Source organism: Miscanthus floridulus, chromosome 9 (genome assembly GCF_019320115.1).
Source record: "Miscanthus floridulus cultivar M001 chromosome 9, ASM1932011v1, whole genome shotgun sequence".
Taxonomy (NCBI): Eukaryota; Viridiplantae; Streptophyta; class Magnoliopsida; order Poales; family Poaceae; genus Miscanthus; species Miscanthus floridulus.
The window spans coordinates 132,097,694-132,125,421 of record NC_089588.1 but is presented as its reverse complement, the minus strand read 5'-3'; the positions used below and the strand labels follow the sequence as shown (position 1 = coordinate 132,125,421).

Genomic DNA, 27,728 nt, shown 5'->3' with positions numbered 1-27,728 from the left:
CCAAATATGCAAACTTTAAAGTGATTTTGAGCTTAAATGGCTTACACATAAAAAAAATCTACCATAAAAAAACCACATATATCTAGTCCATAAAATGAAATAAGCTACTGATGAAACATGAGAGTATAAAGTTGGTAACCTTTAGAACCGAAGAATGGATGGAGGAATGGAAGAAATCTTGTGATCACCGGTGATGAGGAAGAAGAGAGGCCGGCGATGAAGCAAGAACACTGAGCTCGAAGTGGCTCAGGCTCGGGGAGGAACAAGGGGTATATAGGAGGGGACCTTTAGTCCCGGTTGTAGACAGAAACCGGGACTAAAGGTCCCTTTCTAGTCCCGGACGGAGCCTCCAGCCGGGAGTAGACTTTTACTCCCGGTTGGAGGGACCAACCGGGAGTAAAAGTGAACCTTTTGTCCCGGTTGGTAGCTCCAACCGGTGGTTGGAGCTACCAACCGGAACTAAAGATTTCTCTAGTCCCGGGTGCGAAAAATACCGGGACTACAGCCAAATTTCGAAGTGGATCAAAGGTCGTTTCTCTACTAGTGATCTGGCTTAATCGCACACATGAATTTAAAATTTATTTGTTTACATTAGATTATTTTGATATATAGTTTCTACCTCCAACTTATAATTAGCACGATACCAGATTAGCCAACCGAAATAAGCTGGCTAGAGTTCATATTTTTCGGAGGAATTATTTGAGATGGTAATGTTTATGTTTAAATAGTATATTTTTCTCATGTCACACTGATAGTTATCCCCTCGTTTCTTGTTTAAGAGCAATTTCTCTTTAAGATAATGTCTCTCGTAGCTTTTGTTCCGAACCCTCCAAAATAAGCTTAGACTGTTTGTGAGACAGATGAAGATCAGTTGACTGTTTGCTTTTGCATCCATGTGCAGGTGGCTTCGGGGATGCTACAAGCAGTTGCCCAGGGCGTTATCCGAGAGTGCCATGCCATCATCCACCATGTCATCCGTAGGACGTTCTTTATGCCAAATAATGACATGAAGTTACTTGTTGTCTTTGATAAATTGAACGCTCTCTCCAAAATGATCCCGTCTCCAGATTGTTATACATCTATAGAAACTAAGCTGATACATGTATTAATTTGTTTAATGTTTAAAGCTGAAGGATATAAATATTCTGTCACTTCTATATGCACCTTCAGTTTTTAGACAAACGGATATCTTATTTACTTTTTCTTTTCGAACCATGCTTAGCTCATGGCACTATTCTTTCCATGGGAACTTGGTCAATCTTAATCTCTACCAGTCTGGTCTTTTAAAGTCACTCTCAGGGGGTAAGTGCAGGGCATGTTTGCTTGTGTTTATAGGGGTCACTGTGCAGTGCATGTGTCTGTGTTTCAGGAAAAAAAAACTCTTCGTTCCATGGATTACCTTTGTTATTGCGAGAATTACATGGATTACCTGATTTACTCTTTCAATGCAGCTGGCTTTGCTTCGTGACGGAGGAATAACTTGGTGCATCAACCTAAATAACTGTGGGATTTTGCACTTGAATCACCTGAAGGGACTATAATATCTTATAAGAGGGGAGTAAATTAGAACTTTAAAACTTATTGGTCTTTAAAACATACTTATCAAAACCTATGCAAGATATATGTCTACGTATAAACTACAGTCTCACTAAGTGTGTTGTTATATCTCTAACGTAAAAGAGCTATGTGACGAGAGTCTAACATAGGGGTTTGCTAAGTCCCCGGGAGAGCAGAAGTCGACCGACGGACCTCCCCCCTGACCGATCTTACAGATCGCCCTGGGGTCAGGGGCCTATGGGACATAGTCCCCGGGTACCTCACAAGGAAAGGCGAAGACCTAGTCCGACTAGAATTCCCCATATGTAATCCTAGTAAGACTGCAATCTTGTAATCCTACTAGGACTTCTATATTGTAACCGACTAGGAGACTTGCCTCTGAACTATATAAAGGAGGGCAGGGCTCCCTAGATGGGCAGACAAAAGACATCATACAATACAATCTAACGCAAAGCCACACGCCGAACTTAGCAGCCTGAAACAGTATAAACCGTTGTCTTTGCGTTCACCGTTGAGTTCTACATACACCGAAGCTCCACAAACACTGTCCTAGGTAACCCCGTGACAGGTTGTTGGTCATTAAACACCGACAGAGCCAGGCCCATTGGGTACGCTCGCACATACCCTCTAGTAAGGAGTTAGGCGGAGCCCAAACATGCCTACGGCCACTGCTCAGGGCTCGGGGGGCTCACCAAGGCCCCGAACTGCCGAGCGATGGCAGCTCGAGCCTGACTCCAGCCCAGTGTGGGCCCGAGCTAGCACTAGGACGATGAACTGACGTCCCAAGCCATGGGCAACCTGCTAGGCATCCAAGGCCTGGTGGATACGGTGATTCCACGCTGTCTACCCATTCAACGTCTATGAGGCTCTGTCGGCCACTCCTTCGATAGGGTTAGGCAACTAGTTGAAGAGCCACTCCTTCACGGTCAAGGAGGCCTCGAGAAGGTTCACCCGGGGAGGCCACACTGCAGTAGATAGCCCTTGACTGTAAAGATCAAGGTGGTGCAGTGGCGTCAGGTGGCAGTTGCAGCGTCATTGACTCCTCCCAACGCGCTGAAGGCAAGGTCCATCCATGCCGAGGCAGCACACTCTACACCCGACGCACGTAGACCATAGACTAAAACCCAAATCAACTTGTACCCGACCCCTCCTCTGAATATAATGGGACGGTCGTCCCTTGCAGAAGGGGGGATGATCCCAACAAGAAGAACAGTAGACGATCTTCAAAAGAACCCCCGAGAACCTCAGCTAGAGAAGGTCAGTTTCTTACTCAATGAGGAAGAACTCTAATGAGTCGTAGGATAGCACCAAGCAATCCCTTGCCAAATTCTCGATCTCCTCCATTGTAACCCCTCAATTTGGGTGCTCCTTAACATGAAGAACACTACACTACTGGACATAGGGCTTAGAGGCCCGAACCAAGATAGATCACAGTGTCCCTCTTGTGTTTTTTAGTACCGAGCCACCTGAGACTCACACGTTGACTTCTGACGAACAACCACGTTACTTGCCGCTGTTACAAAACCGCGACACTATGCAACCTAGGTTCCAATCCTATCAACTAATATCCTACCAAGCTAGACTAGGAAAGGTAATCACATAACCTAGAAAAGCAAGTAAGGGCGAAAAATGTAAATAAGTTAGAAATACAAACTCCCATGATGATGATTTTTCCCAAGGTATCAAGAAGCTCATGCTTCTCCTAATCTTTGTTGGAGCCTCTAGCAAGGGTGAAGCTCTCGGTCACGGGTCACTCCATAGATAGCCCATGAGTCTTCCCTAAGCACACGTGGGTTTCCATGTAGCCTCTCTCGGACCGCTTCTCAACATCTCGAGCTTCTTGCCGAATCACCACGGGCCTCGTTCCATTTGGTATGTCGGCGGCGGCCACACCACAAACACAGTTGTTGTGACATGATCTCACAAAGTTACAAACCCCTCTAGGTACAACACTGGTGCATGCAATCACTAGATATCAAGAGATATGCAAACCTCACTAAGCAGTAAGCCTAATCATAGAGCAAGCACTATTTGGTGGTCTAACTAGTCTAAATAGTTTGCAAAGCACTACTGCTAATCACCTAATCATCCCTAAAGAATTTTGGTGGCTAGAGCAATAAATGATGAGCCTCAACTTACTACCAACTTCCCTCAGCTCCAACTCTCAATATTTTGTTGGATGTGGGGTATATATAGCCCCAAACCCTCAAATTAGCCGCTGTGCACAAACTACACTTTTGCAGTGTGCATCGGAGATGTTTGGTGCACCACCAAAGAGTATAAGTGAAAACAAACTACACAACATAACCATAAATGGGCCATCGTAATACTTTGGCAATGCCATTATAAGATAGATAGTGCATTATAGTTACTAGGTCCATAAGTATTTAATTGAATGTTTGCAATCCTTATAAACATTTTGTAGTGAACATAAATAAGTTGTTATCGTATTTGAGGTTGAGTGGTTTACTATAGATGCTGGGTCCAATGGTACTTAATTGACCATTGTGATTGCTACACTATTTTGCTGAGAATAATGGAACTTGTGTAATAGCTAGAAGCATTTCGATCAAGGTGGTTGGAGCAACTACTGTCGTTGTTGTGGAGCCTAAGGACGAGTGTGAACCAGTCAATCGGGTTCACACTATTTTTTCTTGTATACGGCGTCGAAGCTGTCATCCCGTCCAACCTCGACTTCGAGTCCCCAAGGATCCAGGCCTACGATGAGAACCAAGCCAAGGAGCAACACCAAGTCAATGTTAATATACTCGAGGAAGTCAGAAACATCGCTGTCGTACAATCGGCAAGGTACATGCAGCGAATCCGTCACTGCCACGCACCATGTGTTTGCTGGCACTATTCTATCGTCGGTGACCTATTTCTCCAGAAGGCAATGCTGTCAAACAGGACGCACAAGTTGTCCCCGCCATGGGAAGGGCCATTCTAAATCTCTCTAGTGATTCAACCAGGAGCCTTCAAGATTAGTAACCTCCAAGGGGAGGAGTATGACAATGCAAGGAACATCAAACAATTATGTTGTTTTCATCCCAAGTTTGTTTTCTTTGTTCCATTTTGACATCCTAACCCCCTGATAAGAAGCGCCGCCCTGCAAACTGGCAGGGAGCAACCCGTAGAACGGGACACCACCAAGGGTTCAAAGCCGTCCTTACAGGGCTTCTAGGCCACCCAAGGAAACTTAAAGTGTGAGGGACATTCATGGACGACCACAAGCGGCCGAAGCTAGAACGCCTCGAGGCGGACCAGACCAGCAACGAGCCCCCAAGCCCGACACAACAGGCTCAGGAACCAAACAAGTGGCTCGGTTGGGAAACTGAGAACCGCCTTCAGGGGCCTAAGACCAAAGACCGGCTAACCGAAAACTTGGGGATCTCACAGACTTACCCGTTATCAACACGAGTGCGGTACTCCTGGCTACCGAAGCCATTGTCATATAGCCCAACCCAATGAGGGAATGGCTAACCCGAGTACAACTTAGGGAACTTAACTATTCAAAAAGTAATCTTGTCACACAGGAATGACCCAAGATGACTACAAACCCGCGACGATGAGAAACTATTGGGAAGTCACGCTCGTGCGGCAAAAAAAGGCCAAAAGCTAGCCCAGGAATCTGTCAAGTGCCCAGAGCCTGACAAACACAGAGGCGCTGCACAGTCTATCCATTCCACAACCACGAGGCAGTGTCGGCCACTCCCTCTATAGGGTCGCCATCGGGCGTGGCGCATCAGGACAAGGGACTCCCCAAGCCCTAAGGTCAGAGGGCTCTGGGCCCACTCGTTAGCCCCTTTGGGCAGGGGAGGCAACTTGCATGCCAAGGAAGCCTTGAGAAGGCTCACTCGTGGGAGGCCGCACAATAACGGCAGGCAGCCCCTGACAGTCAAGCGTCAGTCTGTGGCAGCGACGTTAGGGAGTAGTTACAACGTTGTCGGCCCCCTCCTAAATGATAAAGAAGCTTGAGATGATGCCAAGACGAGGAACGACGAGCACCCGAAAGAGAAGCCTTAGGTTAGAACTGAAACTGACTTGTACACCGTACCCTCCTCCGGATATAAGGGGAGGAATGGGAGTATGGGCACCGAAGATCAACTTGCCGACATATTCACCAAGCCACTTGATGAGAAGAGGTTTTGCAAGCTAAGGAATGAATTGAACATACTTAACTTCTCAAATATGTGTTGATGCACCTCCACTTATATGACATGCCTCTCCTCCAACAAAGCAAGGTAAAGTTGTTTAGCATGTGCATTCATATGTTGATAAGAACATGTTTAGTGCATCTAGTCCATCCTAGTATTAATAAGGCTCATTCATGAAAATAAAAAGAATTTGATGCTTATATGGTGCCACTATTGCTTCGTTGCTTGATATGATCTAGTGGTAGCATATGACATATTTGTGGGCTTGTTAACCTAGTGTTTAATCTAGAAAATGAGCAATCAAGTGTTTAACTCAACATTGGCAAGATAACCATTGAAAGATGTGTAAAGAAGCTTGTCATTGGTTCAAACCGAGTTAAATATATTATGCAAGTAATCTAGATTGAACCAAATCAATCAATGATCCTCACCATCATATCCATCCCCATTGATTTCAAGTTGACTAACTCTACCTACATAAAATTGGTGAATACTTTTTGTGTTAATTAATGACAAAGGGGGAGAGAAAGTCACAAAGATAGGGGGGAGATCAAAGATAGAATGTTATGACAAAGGGAGAGACATTAAAGAATAGAAGGGGATCAATAAAATTTGAAGCACACAAGTAGGGCGAGCAAGCTCATGAACTTGGTTGTTGCATTTGATATGTGCATATTCATGTATACTTGTTTGCATTTGCACAAAGTTTTAAATTTGATATCCATGCTTGTGTGGTGTATGCTAGTTTTAGAATTTGAATGATGAATTGATAACTAGCATGCATAGGTGATAGCTAGATATATTGTGTTGTTTCTCATATGGTACAAGAACCTTGCTTATAATGTTGATCTCATGAGGTATCTAGTGTTTTGATGTATCTAGCTAGTCATGGTGCTAAGGATGGTATAAGTTTGCACTCTGATTGGTATCACGCTTCAAAGGTCCATTCTTTACACCTTAGCATCATTTGGTAGTAGTATCTCTCCCACAACTCCTATTTATGCATATGTGAATGATTTGAACCAAACTCAAGTAGCACATATGTAGGGGGAGCTAATACTACAAAATTTAAATTTGTGGTGATTGTCCAAATCTTATTCATGATCAAAATGCTTGGACAAGCAACTCAAATTCAAAATTGAATTTAATTCATATCTTTGTGAAGGTTGTCATCAATTACCAAAATAGGGGAGATTGAAAGCCCTAGATTGGTTTTGGATAATTGATGAAACCTAAGTGAACTAACCCTTTGCTCTAAGTGATATATGAGATAGGTTGGTTCACACCAAGGTGGAGCTAGGTGGCACTCAAGATGGAGATGGCCACATGTGATGATGATCAAGGGTTATACTTTGGAAAAAAAGAAAGAGAAAAAAAAACTCTATGGAGATCAAGGCAAAGATATAAGTAGGGATTTTATTTTGCCGGTCAAGACGCAATACAGTGCGTGATTGGATTTAGGATAGATGGCCGCACTATTAAGAGGGGAGCTCTTATCAAACAATTCGGTCATCTAGTGCCACTAGGTGTTGGAATACTTTGTATATGCATATAAGCCTAAGTGTAACTCGGAGAAGCATGCAAAATGTTTATGAAAAACCCTTTTAAAATCTTTGTGAAAAATCTAACCCAAGTGCTAAAATTGTTTTGGCAATTTTTGGAAGGTTACAACTTTGAAAAGGGTGAAAATAGAGAAGGTGCAGCTCAACCGGCAATTCTCCCTCATGAACAAGAAATTCTTGTTGAGAGGTGTGGGGACCAGAGAGAGAGAGATGGTGAGAGAACAGCAGCTCCATTTCCTGTGCTGTGAGAGAGAGATGCTCAACAAGAAATTCTTTGTGCTCAACAAGAATTTCTGGTTGAGGAATAGTGTGTGTGCATGCATGTCAGTGAGAGGCGATGTTTGTTGCTAGTGCTGCACGGGTGTCCGGTGCTCCGGACAGCCTATCCCGTGCACCAAAATGCAGTTGTAGTTCATGTTCTTTTTTAGCGCGCAGGTGCGTCTGGTGTGCACCGGACAGGCTGTCCGGTGCCCTGTCCGGTGCACCGCCGTATTTTTCTGGAGACTACCGAAAACATGAATATCTCGGTTTTGGGCTACCGGACGGCCGGACGGGCTCTCCGGTGCCACTGACAGCCAACGGCTAGTTCGCCGTTGGAATTCGACCATTGGGGTCACTGAACAGGGTGTCCGGTGCACCACCACTTGTCCGATGCCCACACATAAACTTGGCCCAAGTGCATAACGGTTGGATTCTTTGGTGGGTCTATAAATAGGCCTTGTGGCCGGCCTTGGCCACCTTCTTGGCACTCACACACTTGTGCACACTTCTTGAGGGCTGAGAGACACACTCCACCCACTTTGATCCATAATTTCATCATTTGAGTGAGATTTGGAGAGCCTCTAGTGCACTGCTTAGTGTTGTTGCATCTTGTAGCACTAGTTGGGCGAGTTGGGATGGTCAAGCTCTTGTTACTCTTGGTGATTGCCATCACCTAGCCGGCCCAGAACTTGTGGGATCGTTGAGCAGCTATTGGTGATTGTTGCCGGCTCGGATCATTGAATTGTGAGGGGTTCTTGACCTTAGTCCCTGTTGGAGATCGCAAAAAAGTATTCTAGTGGATTGTTCGTGGCATTGTGTAGCCTCACTCATGTGGTTCTTACGGCACCCTTGTGTAGGGATAGGCGTGTGATGCCTATTCGCGCGTGAGCCACCTAGTGAGTGTCTTGCCACAACGAGGACGTAGATTGCCGGCAAGCAATTGAACCTCGGGGATAAATCATTGTCTCTCATTGGTATTATTGTGATTGATTAGTCTCTTGCCGGTTTCGGTATAATCTTCTATCACTCTTGCATTACATTCATATTTTCAATTGTGTAGTGGTAGTGCTTGTCTCCTTGCTTAGCTAGTTGAGTAGCTTGTAGTATTTAGTTGTAATTAGTTTTCTAGCTAGGTCACTAGAATAGAAGTAGTGACATAGCCATTGATTGCCATAGAGATCATAGTAAAATAGACTTTTGGTAGGTGGCTTGCTTTTTCTAGTAGAGCTAGAGCAAAACCGCATTATCGCCTAATTTGTGTCTAACACTTTGCTCTAGTGGTTTGTAGAATTTTTAATTAGGCTATTCACCCCCTCTAGCCATTTACGATCTTTCACCGCGTCACCATGCGGGGTCTCATCCTCGCAGCGCCCGCGTCACCTGCGGCATGGCTTGCAGCAAGCCGGTCCTTCTCCATAGCCAGGTTCTGCATCTCCCCGCGTTGTGCCACAAGTTTCTGCTCTAGGACCTTCGGCGGGGCAGCGAAGGCAGCATGTCATACGGGAACGGGCCATGTACGCCAGCGCAGATGTGACCCTATCGTCCTCCGGTGGAGCGCTGCCGCCAGCTTACCAGCCAACGCCGCCATGGCTCACGCGCTAGCTCTCTCTTCGTCGCTCAACAACCCTACATCGAGATCTACTTTTGCAACACCCAGATGAAACAATTGCAAACATACGTCAGAAATAGATGAAATATTTGAAACATACACTTGCAACATAGTCATTGTAAACATATGCAACATTCAGATAAAACACTTGCAACATACATCTCAAAAGATGAAATATTTGAAACTTGTTGTTGCAACATATATGTGAAACATATGCGTGCATCTAGATCAAAACACTTGCAACATACGTCTGGACCAGATGAAACATTTTGAACAAATGCTTGCAATATGCTTCTGAAACACTTGCAACATATGCAACATGTGCAATATCCTTCGATCTACTTTTGCAACATCCATAAGAAACATGTGAAACATACCTTTGAAACGTCTAAAATACTTGAAACATTCATTTGCAACAAAGAGGAGGGAAGGCCTGGGCCGGTCAATTCCGGCCGTCGTGGTGGGTGTCGGCGACGAGCGGCGGCGCGTGAGCACCAGTAGCATCCGGCCACGTTCATGGGTGTCCTTAGCTTGGTCGGGGACGAGCCGAGGCGCCCCGGCACGTGTGCCTAACAGCCATCGGCAGGGGCAGCCACGGCGAGGCATCCCGGTGGCGTTGGGAGTTGGGGAAGAGGCTAGGGAGCCGCTCTGCTGTTAGCGAACGCGAGATAGAGAGCGAGAGATGGGGAGAGCAGAGGCATCGCACATGCAGGATGAGGCCGCGCGGAGGGATGGCCGTCCGGATCAGATCCGCTCGGGCCAGGTGCGTGACGGGAAGGGTGAGCATGGGAGGGAGCAAGTCTCGCGGGCAAGGCGCGCGTCGCAGGCGGGATTGAGCAGCGCGCGCGAAAAAGTCGGAGTGCGTCTAGATCGGACGGACGCCCACGTGGAAGCATTATCAAGGAGAGAAACTATGATAATAAATGGTCAAACATATATAGTAATTTATAAAATTATATTTGTTGGGTTAAAGATATGAAGTATCTAATCCGTACTGTGTTAGCAAATGAACAGTGAAAGCGTGCACATGCAAAGATAAGCACTTTAGTTAGTTGTAAGTACAAAGTTCGATCACAAATTTCTAACACTTATTTCTCTTAAAATTGTAGCCCTTACAAGGGCATGGGTTCATACACATGTTGTTTTATTTTTTTTTTAAAAAAAAGATAGAAGAGGATGACAGTCTTGTATTGTACACACATCCGTACTAGCCTATTCAGAGCGAACTGAGTCAAATTTACTTGTTACATACATCAGCATATCGTAATCGATACATCATGGCGCAGAGAGAGTCTAGGTCATTAAAGCGGCATACACACATCGGCATCGTGACCAGTCATCTACCATATTATGAACTCAGTGGCCATTCACTACATCTTCCAAAATCAGTGCCGTTCACGTCAGACTATTGACCAGTGAGTCTTGGTGACGAGGTTGAATGGCTTCCATTGCTGCAATAGCAGAGGGTGAGTGGGTGACTGTCCGCTGTTGCACGCGTTTTTTTTTTTAGTCAAGGACGTCCTCGACGGAAATAGACAGCCACTAGCTATTTGCAATTTGACTCATCCGATAGGTTCCTCCGTAAGAGTATTTTATTTATTTATTTATTTGAGATGAAGAGCGAAAGTAACAGGGCGGATGGAGTGTGCTTTGTCTTGGGAGCCGCAAATCGACTAGCGAGTAACTCATCGTAGCGACGAGTTTTTCAGGTCCCCTCTCTCATCCACGTAGACGAAAATCCAAGTGAGCTAGCTCGGAGCTGGTCCGTTGGAGCCGCCCTAACTGAATGGCCCGGAACTTGGTGTCTAGTGTGAGGAGAAGAAAAAAAATGCGAGAAATCATTCCTGGGTATTAGGTCGTTTGGTCATAATGCGAGTCCTGTTTCAGAGCTTGTATAGTTGACCGAGACGTTTTTTGGTCTGTTTGAAATCTCTCATTTTCTTTGCTTCGAATCCTCCTCTGTTAATCTATGCCAGGCAAACCCGATGTTTATTTCTAAAAAAGAAGAAAAAGCGCATGTTACTAAACATCATCACTTGCTCTTGTAGTCTTGTTGATTGGTCAAATGCCTGATACTATACATCACATGCAAATACAAAGTTTAGGCAAACGTGGGGTTTCATTATTCTAAATCATTTTGATATTTTTCTAACATTTCCACTCTGTAGCAGCATGGCAGGACATGTCTGTGTACTAGGATTAGATAGATAGAGTTGTATATATCGCCTACACGGCAACTCAGCCATCTCCAAGCTGAGTTCTGGCCAATGCTGGTGCTTGTGCTGTGTGTGCGCTCTGTTCTCACTCCCTCTTCAGCCTCCCGCCTAGTGTGTGTGCGAGAGCGCCGGTGAGCGGACTGCTCACCCGTGCGAGGGATCTCGGGCTAACAAGTGGTATCAAAGCGAGGTTGGGTGTTCGCCTGCGACGATGGAGGGCGACGGCAGTCAGTACGGTGGCGAGAAGTCGCTACGGCAGTCCCGGTCGCCGGTGCGTCGCGAGGTGGTCATCAAGAGGGCCATGCGGGAAGTTGGCGGAGCCAACTGGCCGGTCCTCACTCGCACCAACTATGGCAAGTGATCGGTGACCATGAAGGTCAAGCTCAGAGCCCGACGGCTCAGGAATGCGGTTCACCAGGGCACCGAAGATGAAGAGGAGGACTGCTCGACGCTGGAGGCAATCCTAGCCGCCGTGCCACCGGAGTACCGGGAACCGTTGGGGTCGAAGGACTCCGCCAAAGAAGCTTGGGATGCCCTCAAGACCATGCGGGTCGGGTCCGACCGCGCAAAGAAGGCGAAGGCGCAGCAGCGGCAGCGGGAGTACAACGACCTACCGTTCCGCGACGGGGAGGCGGTGGAGGACTTCGCCCTCAGGCTACAGTCCCTCATCAGTCAGCTAGCGGCGCACGGTGACGTCATCGATGACGAGGAGACAGTCTCCAAGTACCTACACGTCGTGCAGCCGAAGTTCACCTAGATCGCTCTCTCCATGGACCCTATCGATTGAGGATCTGACAGGACGTTTGCAGGGAGTGGATGACCGCACAGGGGCAACTGCAACACCAGTCGGTGGCAAGCTGCCGATGACCAAGGAGGAGTGGACTGCCCGGAAAAGGCAGAAGCAGTCCGGGGAAGGCTCCTCTAGTCGTGGTGGCGACGGGAAGCGCCGTGGCAAGGCCCTGCAAAAGAAGAAGGACGGCAAGCCCCTGGGCAGGGACACTTGCCGCCACTGCGGGAAGACTGGCCACTAGGCCAAGGAGTGCCCAAACCAGAAGGAGAAGAAGGCTAAGGCTCACCTAGCTCAGGTGGAGGACGACAAGCCTACTCTCCTGATGGTGATGTTCTGTGCGCTGCACGACGTCGAGGCAAAGGGGAAAGCAGAGGAGGCGGCCACGGAGCAGGGGACTGCATCATGGGCCATCGACCTCGATGAGCCACACGCCCAAGTCCATCTTGAACGAGTGGGCGGCGAGATGGAACAAAGGTGGTACCTGGACTCCAGCGCCAGCAACCACATGACTGGCCTCTAAGGAGGCTTTCTCCGAGCTCAACGATGGCGTGACGGGCTCGGTGCGGTTCGATGATGGCTTGAAGGTGGAGATTCGAGGCCGTGGCACCATCATCTTTCGCTGTTGGAACGGTGAGCACCGCGCTCTAACGGATGTGTACTACATCCCACAGCTGCGTGCTAGCATCGGGTAGCTGGATGAACGCAGATGTGAGGTACTGATCGAGAGCGGGATCCTAAAGATTCAGGATCGGGAGCGGCGTCTTCTCGCGAAGGTAAAACTCTCACGTAATCGATTGTACCTTCTCGACTTGAAGGTGGAGCAGCCGGTGTGCCTAGCGGCACGGCACACTGAGGAGCCCTGGCTGTGGCATGCCTGGTTCGGCCATCTCAGCTTCGACGTGCTCAGTCGACTAGAGAAGATGGTCCGAGGGCTGCCTCACATCAAGCACGCAGGCGAGCTATGTGTCAGCTGCCTGGCCGGGAAGTAGAGGAGGATGCCGTTCCCAAAGATGGCCAAGTATCGCGCGGCAGACTCTCTCGAGCTCATCCATGGCGACCTCTGTAGGCCAATCACGCCATCCACAAATGGTGGTCGGCGGTTCTTCCTCCTGCTCATGGATGATTGCAGTCGCTACATGTGGTTGCAACTCCTGACGAGAAAGGACAAGGCGGCGGAGGTGATCACAAGGTTCCAGGCACGAGCAGAGGCTGAGTCTAGGAAGAAGCTACGCGTGGTGAGGACAGATCGCGGTGGCGAATTCACTTTGGTGGAGTTTGCTGCGTACTGCGTGGATCAGGGCGTGGTGCGACACCACACTGCGCCGTACTCGCCACAGCAAAACGGCGTAGTGCAGCGGCGGAACTAGACTATGGTTGGCATGGCTCAATCCATGATGAAGGCGAAGAGCATGCCGACAAAGTTCTAGGGTGAGGCGGTGACCACGACGGTGTTCATCCTCAACCGCGCGCCCACAAAGGCCCTGAAGGGCGTGACGTCGTTCGAAGCTTGGTACGGGCACAAGCCGAGCGTGTCCTTCCTCAGGACGTTCGGTTGCATCGGCCACGTCAAGAAGACAAAGTCGGTCCTCACCAAGATGGAAGACAGGAGCATGCCGATGGTGCTCCTGGGCTGTGAGGAGGGCACCAAGACATATTAGCTCTACGATCCATGCGGAGCCAAGGTTGTTGTCTCGCGCGATGTCGTGCTCGACGAGTAGGCAGCCTGGGACTGGGATGGTTAGGGCACGGGGGAAGCTAGCGGCTTTAGCAGCACCATCGTCGTCAAGCACTTGGTCATCCACGGTGGTGGACACTGGAGAGGTGGTGCCGACCACTCCAGTAGTAGAGTTGAGCACTACGGCAATGGCTCCGACCACACCGGGAGTGGTGCCAAGCACTTCAGGAGAGGTGACAAGCACTCCAGGAGTGGTGCCGAGCACTTTGGGAGAGGTGCCGAGCACTCCGGGAGTGGTGCCGAGCACTCCGAGAAGGGTGCCGTGCGGTCCTACAGTGGTGCCAACCACTCCCCGAAGGATGCCGAGCAGTTCAACGGTGGTGCTAGGCACTTCAGCAGTAGTGCCGACCACACAGGCGGAGCAAGGGACTCCTTCGACGACACCAATCGAGTTCGCCTCACCTCCTAGCGACATCAGCGAGTTCGTGGATGCCTTCAACGACGGCGAGGAGGTGCGGTTCCGCAGGCTGGACGACATCGTCGGCAACACAGGGTCCTCAGGCCTGGTGGGTCGGCTTCTCGATGATCTAGAGCTGCTTCTCATCAGTGCAAAGGAGCCACCCACGTTCGCGCTGGTCGAGCGCGACGCCAACTGGAGATGGGCGATGCTGGTGGAGATGAAGGCGATCAAGGAAAACGAGACTTGGGAGCTCATTGATCCGCCTCCACGATGTCGTTCGATCGACCTGAAGTGGGTGTACAAGGTCAAGCGGGACAAGCGCGGCGCCATTGTCAAGCACAAGGCGTGCCTCATTGCCCGACGCTTTGTCCGACGCGAGGGCATCGACTTCGAGGAAGTCTTTGCGTCGGTAGCGCGCATGGAGTCCATCCGACTGCTGCTGGCTCTAGAAGCGGCGAAGGACTGGCGCGTCTATCACTAGGACGTGAAATCGGCCTTCCTCAACGACGAGTTGACGGAGACGGTCTTCGTCAGGCAAGCTCCGGGCTTTGCCGTCAAGGGAGCGGAGCACAAGGTGTTCCGACTACGCAAGGCGCTCTACGGGCTGCGACAGACCCCGCGAGCGTGGAACGCCAAGCTTGACGCCATGCTAGGCGCGCTTGGGTTCATGCATTGCGCAATAGAGCACGTGCTCTGCACACGGCGACGGGAAAGGAGGAGCTCGTCGTCGACGTGTATGTGGGCGACTTGATCGTCACCGGCGTGCATGTTTTCGAATGAGCGATCTTGGCGCGCTCTCCTACTACCTCGGCATTGAGGTAAGACAGGGGAAGGAGGCACTCACGCTCGGTCAGAGCGCGTACGCGTTGAAGCTGTTGGAGCAGAGCAGCATGGCCGAGTGCAAGCCGTGCGTGACTCCGATGGAGGAGCGGCTGAAGCTGACAAAGGCTAGTACCACGGCAAAGGTAGATGCAACACTCTACCGGAGCATCGTTGGTGGGCTACGCTACGTAGTCCACACGAGGCTGAACATTGCGTTCGCCGTGGGCTACGTCAGCCCCTTCATGGAGGATCCCTGAGAGGATCATTAGGCCGCGGTGAAGCGGCTGCTGCGCTACGTCAAGGGGACGGTGGATCAGGTGATCATCTTCCCCAAGACCGACGGAAGTGGGCTGCGGCTCACAGTGTTCAGTGATGCAGACATGGCGGGGGACATCGATGGACGGCGGAGCACCTCTGGCGTGCTCGTCTTCCTTGGGTTGACTCCAATCTCATGGCTGTCACTGAAGCAGAAGGTGGTGGCGTTGTCCACATGCGAGGCGGAGTACGTGGCGACGGCCACAGCGGCGTGCCAAGCTGTGTAGCTGCGCCGGCTGCTGGGCGAGCTGACCGATGTGGAAACTCACCCACCAACACTGATGGTGGACAACCAGTCCACCATCACCCTCGCGAAGAATTCGATTCTCCATGACCGGAGCAAGCACATCAACGTCAAGTTCCACTTCCTCAGGGACTGTGTCGATGGAGGGCAGATCGTCATCGAGTTCATCGAAACTGGTCATCAACTCGCGGACGTCCTCACCAAGCCACTCTGCCGCCTTCGGTTTTCAGAGCTGAAGAAGACGATCGGCATGGTGGAAGTTCCTACCTCGGGTTAGCAGCAGGATTAGGGGAAGAATTGTAAAGTAATCTGCTGCTCTCCCTGTACCCGTAGTGGGGGCAGGCGCCCAAAGTGACCCCTGCTACACTGTAGCCACAGGCGCCAAAGTCAGCCCTACTGTCACATCTAGTCACTGTAGCATCATGGCAGGACATGTCTGTGTACGAGGATTAGATGGGTAGAGTTGTATATATCCCCTACATGGCAACTCAGTAAACATAGCAAGTTCAGTTTTGCCATCTCCAAGCTGAGCTTCGGCCAACGCTGATGCTAGTGTTGTGTGTGCGCGCTCTGTTCTCACTCCCTCTTCTATCTCCCACCTAGTGTGTGTGCAAGAATGCCGGTGAGCGTACTGCTCACCCATGCGAGGGATCTCGGGCTAACACCACATGCCCAACAACCAGCTTGATGGTCAGATTTCTCCTGACATTGGCCGGCTAACCCAGCTTCGGTACGTCAACCTCAGCATGAACTCCCTTAGTGGTGAGATACCAGAGGTGATATCTGCATGTTCCCGCCTCCACACGACCGACCTTGATAGCAACTCCTTCCAAGGTGAGAACCCTCAGTCTTGCTCAGTGCTCATCCCTTCAGACCGTTATTCTTGGCTACAACAATCTTCAGGGAAGCATCCCTCCACAGTTTGGCCTGCTTCCCAATCTCTATGCATTGTTTCTCCCCAGCAACAATATCATAGGAAGCATTCCTGAATTTCTAGGACAGAGCAAAATCCTCACTTGGGTGAATCTTTAGAACAACAGCCTATCTGGAGGGATACCCACTGCTTTGCTCAATACCACATCTCTGTATTACATAGATCTGTCAGACAATGCCCTTTCCGGGTCAGTTCCGCCTTTCTTGTAGGCATCTTCCTCAGCACTGAATTACCTTAGCTGAGATCAAAATAAGCTCTCTGGAGAGATTCCTAGCTCACTTGGTAATCTTTCTTCCCTGGCTTTCTTACTGCTTTCTCATAACAGTTTACGACGAAGGATTCTAGAGAGCTTAGGTAAGCTAAAAACCCTGCAAGCATTAGACCTCAGCTACAACAACTTGTCAGGCACCGTTGCACCTGCACTTTATAACATCTCCTCTCTTAATTTTCTTGGACTTGGGGCCAACCAACTTGCCGGTACGCTTCCCGCCAAGTATCGGCAACACCCTTACAAGCATCACACAATTGATATTGGAAGGGAGCAGGTTTGAAGGTCAATTCCAGCTTCACTGGCCAATGTCACAAATTTGCAATATCTAGATCTCCGTAGCAACGCATTCATGGGTGTTATTCCTTCACTGGGATCCCTGACCTTGTTGAGTTACCTACATCTAGGTGCAAATAGGCTTCAAGCTGGAGATTGGTCTTTCATGTCCTCTCTAGTCAACTGCACACAGTTAAATAATTTATGGTTAGATAGAAACAACCTCCAAGGTACAATATCTACTTATATCACCAATATCCCAAAAAGCTTAGAGATCAAGGTTCTAAAACTTAACCAATTCACAGGTTCTATACCATCAGAGATAGGAAAGTTCACGAATCTCACGGTAATTCAGTTAGATAATAATTTTCTTTCAGGGGAAATTCCAGACACGCTAGGGAACCTCCAAAACTTGTCCATTCTGACCATATCCAAAAACCAACATTCTGGAGAAATCCCAAGATCAATTGGAAAGTTAGAGCGCTTACTGAACTTCTTTTCGAGGAAAATAATTTGACTGGGCCCATACCTTCTAGTTTAGAGGACTGCAAACAACTGACAACACTCAATCTTTCTTCCAATAGCTTATACGGAGGCATTCCACGGGAACTATTTTCAATATCTACACTTTCTTTTGGCTTAGACTTGTCCAATAACAAACTCACTGGAGACATACCGTTTGAGATTGGTGGATTGATCAATCTGAATTCACTTAGTCTTTCCAACAATCGATTATTAGGTGAGATCCCCTCCACACTTGGTCAATGCCTTGTTCTGGAGTCACTCCACTTAGAAGCAAATAATGTGCAAGGAAGCATCCCAGATTCTTTCATCAACTTAAAGGGCATCACTGTGATGGATCTTTCCCAGAATAACTTGTCTGGTAGAATTCCTGAATTTTTGGAGTCACTTAGCTCTTTACAGATTCTAAATCTATCCTTCAATGACCTATGAGGGCCCTGTCCCTGGAGGCGGCATCTTTGCTAAACCAAATGATGTGTACATCCAAGGAAACAATAAGTTGTGTGCAACGTCTCCTGATCTACATGTACCACAGTGCTTGACATCACGACCCCAAAGAAAGAAGCATGCCTACATTTTAGCTGTTCTATTTTCACTTGCTAGTGTAGCTGCAGTCACAATACCATGTGTTGCTGTCATTATTTTGAAGAGAAGGAAAGGAAAGCAACTAACCAACCAGTCATTAAAGAAGCTAAAGAATTTCTCGTATGGTGATTTATTCAAAGCAACAGATGGTTTCTCTCCTAACAGTCTTGTTGGATCCGGAAGATTTGGATTGGTGTACAAAGGTCAATTCAAGGTTGAAGAATGTGCAGTTGCCATAAAGGTATTCAGGCTCGACCAATTTGGAGCACCAAGTAACTCCCTTTCTGAATGTGAGGCATTGAGAAACATTCGCCATCGGAATCTTATAAGAGTGATTAGTGTATGTTCAACGTTTGATCCAACTGGAAATGAATTCAAAGCACTCATTCTTGAGTACATGGTAAATGGTAACCTAGAAAGCTAGCTCCATCAGAAAGACTACATAAAAAGCACGAAAAGACCATTGAGTTTAGGCACACGAATAGCAATAGCTGTGGATATTGCTGCTGCATTGGACTATCTTCATAATCGATGCACTCCTCCTTTGGTACATCGTGATCTGAAACCAAGCAATGTCCTTTTGAATGATGAAATGGTTGCATCTCTCAGTGATTTCGGTCTTGCAAAGTTTCTTTCTGTTGACTTTTCAACTGGATTCAATAATTCATCGAGTGCTGTAGGACCAAGAGGATCTATCGGTTACATTGAACCAGGTGAGCACATGTTTCACTCGTGCTTTTTTAATCAGAATGAATTGTACTTATGTATACATGATATTTGTCCTGAAAATGATGCATTGACATCTCATCTATATTTTTGCCAATTTTCTGAAATAGCTAAGTGGAGGACTTTCTTATTAAGTTTTACACAACATTGCAGAGTATGGTGTGGGGTGCAAAATCTCTGTTGAGGGTGACATCTACAGCTATGGAATTATTCTGCTGGAGATTATTACAGGAAGGCGACCAACTGATGACATGTTTAAGGATGGAGTAAACATCCGCAACTTTGTGGAGTCATCACTTCCACTGAATATCCATAACATTTTAGAACCAAATCTCACTGGATATCATGAAGGTGAAGACGGAGGACAAGTAATAGTTGAAATGCAGCACTGTGCCATGCAACTCGCAAATCTTGGTCTAAAATGTTCTGAGATGTCACCCAAGGATCGGCCAAGAACAGAGGAGGTGTATGCTGAAATCTTGGCCATCAAAGAAGAATTTTCAACATTGTGATCATTGGGAAGTGTATCTAAGTTACTGTAATTCGCATAGTACCTCTGTAGCAGTTGCACTTTGCCTATAGAAAAAGATTTGTACAAGGCAGTTGATCAAATAAATATGTAGTCAGGGACAAGCATTAGTACTTTTCCTAGTATAGGAAACTGGTGCAGTACATGGAAACCGTACTGGGAAACAATACCAAGTGTCAATAACAGTACGCACAACCGCTTTTTCCACCACATGTTTAGTTCAGAATCACCACATGTTTTTATGTAACCCCTAACTCCCTAAGTATCACAAACTAATTGTGTGATGACCTAAAAATTTGAGACCTTTAGAATAACTCGAACTCCCTGTGAAACATTAATGACTGATAGAATTAAACTAGTGATGTTATACTAGCCCACAGTGTTAAAATCAACACACTTCACCCCCGTATAATATATAACCAAAGTCTTAGTTAGAAACAGCAAAGCATGATGCCCTTTTTTCGAGCAATAACTGATGAAATAAATTGAATGCTCTCGGTATCTATATAACATGTGTTTCAATCATGCGTTCCTGGCCTCCCACTTTGCATTTCATAGCACATATTACCTATCTTTCAGTATGCAAAAAAAGCAAGATGACAAACCTTCTCTGAAATTTAGAAAACTGAAGAACAGAACAAAATTTCACATAACTGAACAACACCATGCCATTTTCACTAAACAACAACCTCTGAACTACAATGTCAATTCCAATAAATAACAAAATCATTCATATAAATGTTTTACTATATCCTAGCATTGAAACCGTATTTTGGGAGAAATGTGATGAAAATTAGTATGCACATGGGGCTTTCAAAAAAAAATACTATGCTCAAATGTTGATCTTTGTAGACTGTTTTCTTTTCCTTGGTTGTAGCCTACTATCTATTTGACTCTACTTTCAATTTGTTTCACTGTGGGTGTGGGGTATGGACTCCTTTTTCTTTGAAAAATGGGAAAGTAGTGGACAATTTCAATCTGTATAATGGTACTAGTGCTAGACCTCTAGTTGCAACGACTGACAGCATACAGCAGTAAACCGTTTTATTTGGAATGGGCCATGTAATCAGCATTTTGTAAACCTGAAGCAATGTGAACCCGTGCACTGACGAGAGTAAGGCTTGACACTGACACCCTTCCCTAGACCCTTCTTTTCATTAAGCTGCATTATCTTCCCCCATGTAGTTTCAGAAACCAACACTATGGTCCTAGCTACTTCTCACATAGCGAAGCAAATTCAACACAGCAAGCTAGCTAATCATCCGTTGGAATCTCAAAAGCAAAAGAAAATCTCAAGGCCACTGACCTCGGGGCCGGCGGCGTGTCGGAGGCACAGAGCAGGGGAGCTGGGGCATTCGTCAGGGCCACGGGCGTCTTCCTTTCCGGCCTCCGGGATCGGGTGCGCTGGCCTGTGGCGCGCCACGCGGGCGTGGGCTCGGGTTCCGCTCCAAGGAAGTCGGCCGGAACTCGGCCCTCCTCGCCGGCGTGGCTCTTCGCGGACATGTGAACACGGGCGGCGCCGAGCAGAAGCTGGCGGCACAGAGCAGAGGCAGGGGAAAGCTGGAGGGTGAGGGTTTGGTGTGGGCTTTTGGCTTACATGGGCCAAGTTTTGGCTTACAGGTCTTCTATTCCCTAATATAATATCTTATATATTCTTTATTACTTGCCTGCAAATTGTAATGATTTCTACCATGGGCTTGCACGGCAATAGCAAAAGTAAACCATGCAATGTTGCAACAGCATCATACATCAGGCAACGTGTGCCATACTAACCATAGGAACAATCTGGTACAGAATCCTATCACTCACATTACTCATTCTATACATAATAAATTTGGGGCATTTTCATTGCTACAAAGTATATACAAGTGAAAACAAACTGCACAATGGGATTTTAAGTGGGCTATCATATATAATACTAATAAGGCAATGTCATTCTGAGATAAAGATGGTGCACTATAGTAACTTGGTCTCTATCAATCATTGTCCAGTCCAGGTGATGATAACTTCGAAGTCGAGTTGGACTGGGCCTCTAGCTTGTGTGGGGCGTTCTTGCTGGTCTTCTCCGCCTCCACATCTTCCTCTAAGTTCCTCATGACTCTCTCCAATATTCCTAAATAGGATAACATCATTAGGTAGTAATTTATTCTTAAAACTATACAAATGATCGCTTAAGAACGAGGTCACCTATAAATTTAGTTGTCACATTCTCGAGCTCGAGTCATTGGACCTTGCATAACGGTTGGAGGATCAGCGGGTGCATCCGAAGGTGGTATGTCCTAATCACCACCGGAGTTATATCCGGTGCCTACCAGAAGCCTCCAAACACTTAGTTTTTCGCCCCTTTTCAAATGTGCTAACTCCTCAAGTGTTTCAACAACTTATGCATGCTCGATCATGTCATATCGCTGCCAGGTTGTGGTCTGAATTGCCAGCGATAGCCGGCTTCACTGCTCGATCAGTAGGATCCCAATCATTGCCCAGATCCTAGGCTTATGACAAGACAGTGAAATCAGATCAGTTCCGGCTCTAGCGCAACTGGCAGCAACAAGCCGACAAGGATTGTCTGTTATATACTAGGGGTGATTAGGATTAACCTTCAACGTCTTTTTAATCAGGCAGTTACTATACGCTAGTGTAAATTACCGACTTCGGGGCATCGGTCATCCCACCAAGCGATGGTTCATAGTGTATATAAACCTGATCAGTGTGAATGGGAGAGGTTGAGTTCAATCATTTTCATTCTCTTGTTCTCGATTTACATACTCAAACAGTATCTATTTAGGCACAGTCCGCAGTGACCTATATCAAAGCCAGTGTGTACACCGAAAGAATACTAATGTAAAGTGCAGAAAGAAGAGTAGATATCATAATCATTCAAGAAAGAAGGCAGTGTATATTTGACGCGATAAAATATTGATATAATTCATCTTTCAAAATACAAACTAGCTAGTACAGGATTATTGTAGTAAACCTTCAATATATAGACACTCGGATGCATACACTGAATTTGGAGAAGGTCCAGATTATTTATGCTGATCAGCGATATATTTATAATGAACCAGTATGTTATTACTTTTTGCACAAACTGCTACTGACATGGTGGACGATGGCACGGCGGGGTCCCCAGTCCTGGTCCGCAAGGAAGTGTAGGATCTCCCCAGCCACCTGCACGTGGACCCAAAAGCAGGCCGTCAAGTATCAATTGCTCTTGCTCATTTTGTTAAACAAAGTTGTTCATCACAGTTCAACAACTACAAAATTGATAGTATTTTCTATTTTAAATTGTCTGTGTGACTGCTGGGCATTTGGAACCATGATAAACCATGCATACGGTTGGAGCTGCTTATGCTAGGTCCTTTTCTTAGGCTCTGTTTGGATTCACCGGACATACTTCAGCTGCTAAATTAGTTTAGCTGCTGCTAGGGATCCAAACAGAGACAACTAAAACTCAGCTAAACTTTAACTGGAGGCTACAATGTATACCATCCGTTTAGCTGTTCCAATCCGGCTAAAGCGTGAGTAACGACAAAATCGCCCCTCTTTTTTCCGTGTCCATATTGGGCTCAACAAAACTAAGGGCAACATGGTAAATAAAAACCAATTATTTAGATGATCCAAACAACCACAACTAAACTTTAGCTAGCCAAATTAGCTCGCAAAAGTTTAGTTAGTGTGGATCCAAACAAGGCCTTAGACGGCTCAGCAGATGCTAGCTATAGCTATGAGAAACATTTCCTAAATGGTTCTAAACAAATAAACATGGGAATAACTATATTATTATAGATGTTCTAAAAGAGAATGTTCACTACTATGCCAATTTTGTTTCCCAGATGCAGCTCCATCAACAGTCATCTCTATAGAGACCTCCAGCGGGTAGGAACCATACTGTCTCTAGAAATACAAATTCATAGACTGCTAAGATTTTCAAACACTTCTAAAATATCCTAAATGGTTCTAAACAAAAAACATTATTAGGATAACTATGTTGTTCCCTCCATCCCAAATTATTAGTCATCTCAACTTTCTTAGAAAGTAAAAGTATCTCGAGTTTGACAAAATTTATATTAAAATAATAACATTTATGATACCAAATAAGTATCATTAAATTTCATTAATTATATTTTTATAGTATACCTATTTGATGTCATAAATTTTTGTAATTCTCTCTATAATTTTGGTCCAACTTAAGATTCTTTGATTCTCCAAGAAAGTTAGAATGTCTTATAATTTGGAATGGAGAGAATATTGAACTACCGAATGGTTTCAGTCTTTTTTAATTATTTTTTTGTTTTTATTTCACCCGATAATCAGTTACATTTTCTATTGAGATTCTTTGACCAAAGTAAACACCGATATTTGCTACCCATAAGTACGCAAAAAGCGGATCTACGCCCAGGCTGCCCATGCTGCTGCCCTAGTCATGCATAAGCAAAGCTACTTAATAAAAGGTGTAGAATTTATACAATTACAAAAGATTATAACTAATTTAGCTAAGTCAATCGAAATCAATTTCTGGATCTGCCACTGTGTATTTAAATGTCTTATCTTATCTACCTTTTCTTCTTTGATCTTACTCTTATACCCTATAAATGTGTATCTTAAGATTTATGGTGCATATGGCCCGACGAAGTGGACACACAGAGAGTATGTGATCATACCAGACCATCTAGGATAGCACGTATGCCATGTATACTAGTTATACTTATTTTATGTAGTACTATCACGGTATTATAACAAATTAACAATATACTCACTCCTTTCCAAATTAGAAGACATTTTGGCATTTTTAGATACATTGTTTTTACTATATATCTATTTAATGTATATTTAGGTGTATAGCAAAAACTATGTATCTAGAAAAGTCAAAATATCTTATAATTTGGAATAGAGTACTAAAAAATACAAGCTCCATTGAAATTTTTCCATGTAGTAAGATTTGGAGTATCTTAAAATGAGCATATGAACATATTAAAACTGATAAATGAGCATGTACCCTTAGGGAAGGTGATTTACTAAAGATGGGAGAACATACTCTAAAATACTCGATCTGTTCCAAGTTATAAGATTTTAAATTTTCTAGATATATTTTTTTTATTATGCGTGTAGATATAATATATATCCGGTATTTCACAAGGCGTCGCTCCGCGGCCGCCTAGGTACACTTATGCGCTAGGCGATGGGGTACCACGGACCCTAGTGGGGTAGGTGGTATCTTTGCAGCGCCAGTTGGCCACAACAGCTGGACATGCCATCCCTGGTGGCCTTATGTGCAGATCTGGCAGCTGAGCGGCGGGGGAGGAGGTGGGAACAGCGGGCTGCTACAGGGGATCGAGGAGGCATGGATGGCGGGCGGCGGGGAGATGTGGACATCGGGCAGCAATGGCAGGGACCAACGGAGGCAGCGGAGATGGGAAACGCAGCTGCACGACAGCAGAGATGGTAGACGTGTCTAAGAGGAGGCTGGTGGTGGCGCAGACAGAAGGGAGGAGTCTGGCCGCGATAGAGAAGGGAGCAGTTGCGCGACGGCAGAGAAGGAAGGAAGAGTTGCGCGAACGGGTGTGTGTGTGGCTGGGAGGCTCAGTTTTCCCCACCGCGCGCCGCTAGGGTTCGCAGCGCCGCCAATCCTCCGCAACTCCCCGACGGCGCAGACTTGCCCAGCCGCCACCACTCCCCGGTGGCGCGGACTCGCCCGGCCCCCGCAACTCCCCGGCGACTCGGACTCGCCCAGCTACCGCGTCCTGTCCCAGTCTGCGACTTCCTGGCGACGCGAGCTGATGTGAACGCCGGCGCTCTCTGCTCCAGGTATGCATGCCTCGGCTATCTGCTCCAGATTTGAACATGACAATATACATCTGGGTCGTATGTTTGCCTTCCTAGTCTTAAGGATACGTGTGTGTATGGCTTCTTGAGAATTGACAGTTAAGGATACGTGTGTGTGGCTTCTTGAGCATTGACGCTTGTCTGATGACTATGTTTTGCTGAAATTGTAAATTTATATATGACAACGATACTGCTGATGGTGTTCACCGATGATGAAGATGATTTTTTGGAGCAATGGTGGGAGGAAGAAGAATCGGATGATGATGATTTGGTGGCGCTGTTGCTAATTCTTACCAGGATCACTAAATGATATCAATGTACTTCGAAGGTCTCCCCTTTTTCAGCTACTAACTTCAGGAACTTCACCTCCAATTGAGTACACTGTGAATAGCAATAAGTACACCATGGGTTATTATTTGGCAGATGGGATCTATCCTTCTTGGCCTACATTTGTGAAGAGCTACAGAAGTCCACAAGGTACCAAGAAGTCTCACTCCACACAAGCTCAAGAAGCAGCCAGGAAGGACGTTGAGAGAGCATTTGGTGTTTTGCAGTCACGCTTTGCCATGATTTATCACACCCAATTTTAAGGATAAAATTGAATGCACTAAACTCATGTGTGCCCAGGGATCAGTCACACCCACAAGTTGACAAATTATAAAAGAGTATCATCACAGTGTATCCTACATCACGATAATAACTTAACTTAGTCTTACACATCACAGCGGAAAATAAAAGATAACTCTCTCTCGTGGAACACCATCACAGGGAAGGTCAACTGGTTGACCACAAGCCAAAAAATCCTCAGGAAACTCCTCATACATGTTGTCATCTGTTACCCATCCGGGATTTTTATCCAAAAATAGAAAGTAAACAAGCATAAGTACTTCCCGTACTTAACAAGATAACATGGGGTTATGTAGCTCAAAAAGGATGACACAGGTTTACTGCAGTTAGCACTTTTAGTAAGTCCAGATTTTATTATCAAGTTTAATCAAGTTATGCTTAAGCTCCCATTTAATCCCACATAAGCAGATATCAGAGTCATTTGCATCATATTATCATCGTATACCATCATAAATGAACCGCAATGAGTAACCAATTATTCTGTGAGTTTTCCGGGCCGCTCGTGACTGTGAGCACAGCTATTATAACAGTTTGTAACCCTCTGCAGAGGTGGTGCACATTCACCGCAAGTCGTGATTCCCATATGCCCGGGTTAATTACTCCCATGTCACTGCCAAGGTGAGCGGGCAGGGTACACTATGAAGCCATTTCATAGGTTTCTCTAATGAGTTAGGGCCGCTAGTTTCCTCGGTAGGCAGATGCAGGAACACCCCTTTCCTATGGCACATATCCATCGCGGCTATACACATAGGAACAGAGGCAGCCCTATACCCAACGTGGCAAGCCCCTCTTGCGCCATAAAGGTAACCTCTAACAAGCTAGAAAAGGTCCTATTACTGAGCTAAAGTCAGAGCCATATGACTCACGGTTGCACTGTCAGTCCTAGCTTTTGCCGACAGATAAGTCCTTATGGAGGGCCGGGAGCAACATGATCAAAAGTCATTTGCTCCTTTGCCCTAAGGATCATTTGTTAGAAGTCATGTTATACCTTTAGTTCCATAGAACCATTAACCATTGTATAGATCATGTTCAGTTAGAGCACTAGCAATCTACCCATATGCAATTAACCCATAGAAGTCATGTCATTAAATGACTAGAATGTCCTTATGGTTATCAAAGTTAGACACATGCACATAAGTAAATGATTAAAGTGAATAGGACATCAAGGTAGACACATGCACAAACTCTTGCTGGTCCTGCTGGTCGTCGAAGAACTCTTGGTCTCCAACGTTCTCCTCACCGTCTGAACACGACCAACACGACAACACACAACATTCCAGGAACATTCATGCAAAGCAAACAATCCTACGGTTAGAACAGTACACCAGCAGTATAGAAAACAAGATAAAATGTTTATGAAAAGAATATACGTCTCGCTACGATCACGTCAACGCGAAGTTCACGAAAATCGGAGCTAAAACGCGAAAGTTATGAATTAAACGGGGTTTCCTATCGCACTTTATTTAATTAAACCTAACCATGAAATTTAAAAGTTGCAAAATTGATTAACAGTGGTACTAACACGTAGATTATGAAATTACGAAGCTAACGCAATTTGAACGGATCAATTCGGAGCTAAAACGAAGTTTTTATGAGCAAAACAAATCTAGTGGCATTTCTGTAAATACTGAAAACGTATTTTGGACTAAAACAGTGTACTTTACGTTTTCAAAACGAGAAAGCGTACTCTGGAAACTACGCTAGGGACGGCGGGTTCAATTCATCCGAAACTGAGGGACTCTTTAGCAAAGTTACACGCGAAAGGGTATCGGC

General features: G+C 46.2%; 1 pseudogene; it reads left to right on the top strand.

The window, feature by feature from the left end:
* The first annotated feature begins 16,333 nt into the window (after positions 1 to 16,333).
* Positions 16,334 to 19,488, top strand: LOC136480972 (receptor kinase-like protein Xa21; annotated as a pseudogene).
* The last annotated feature ends 8,240 nt before the right edge of the window (positions 19,489 to 27,728 follow it).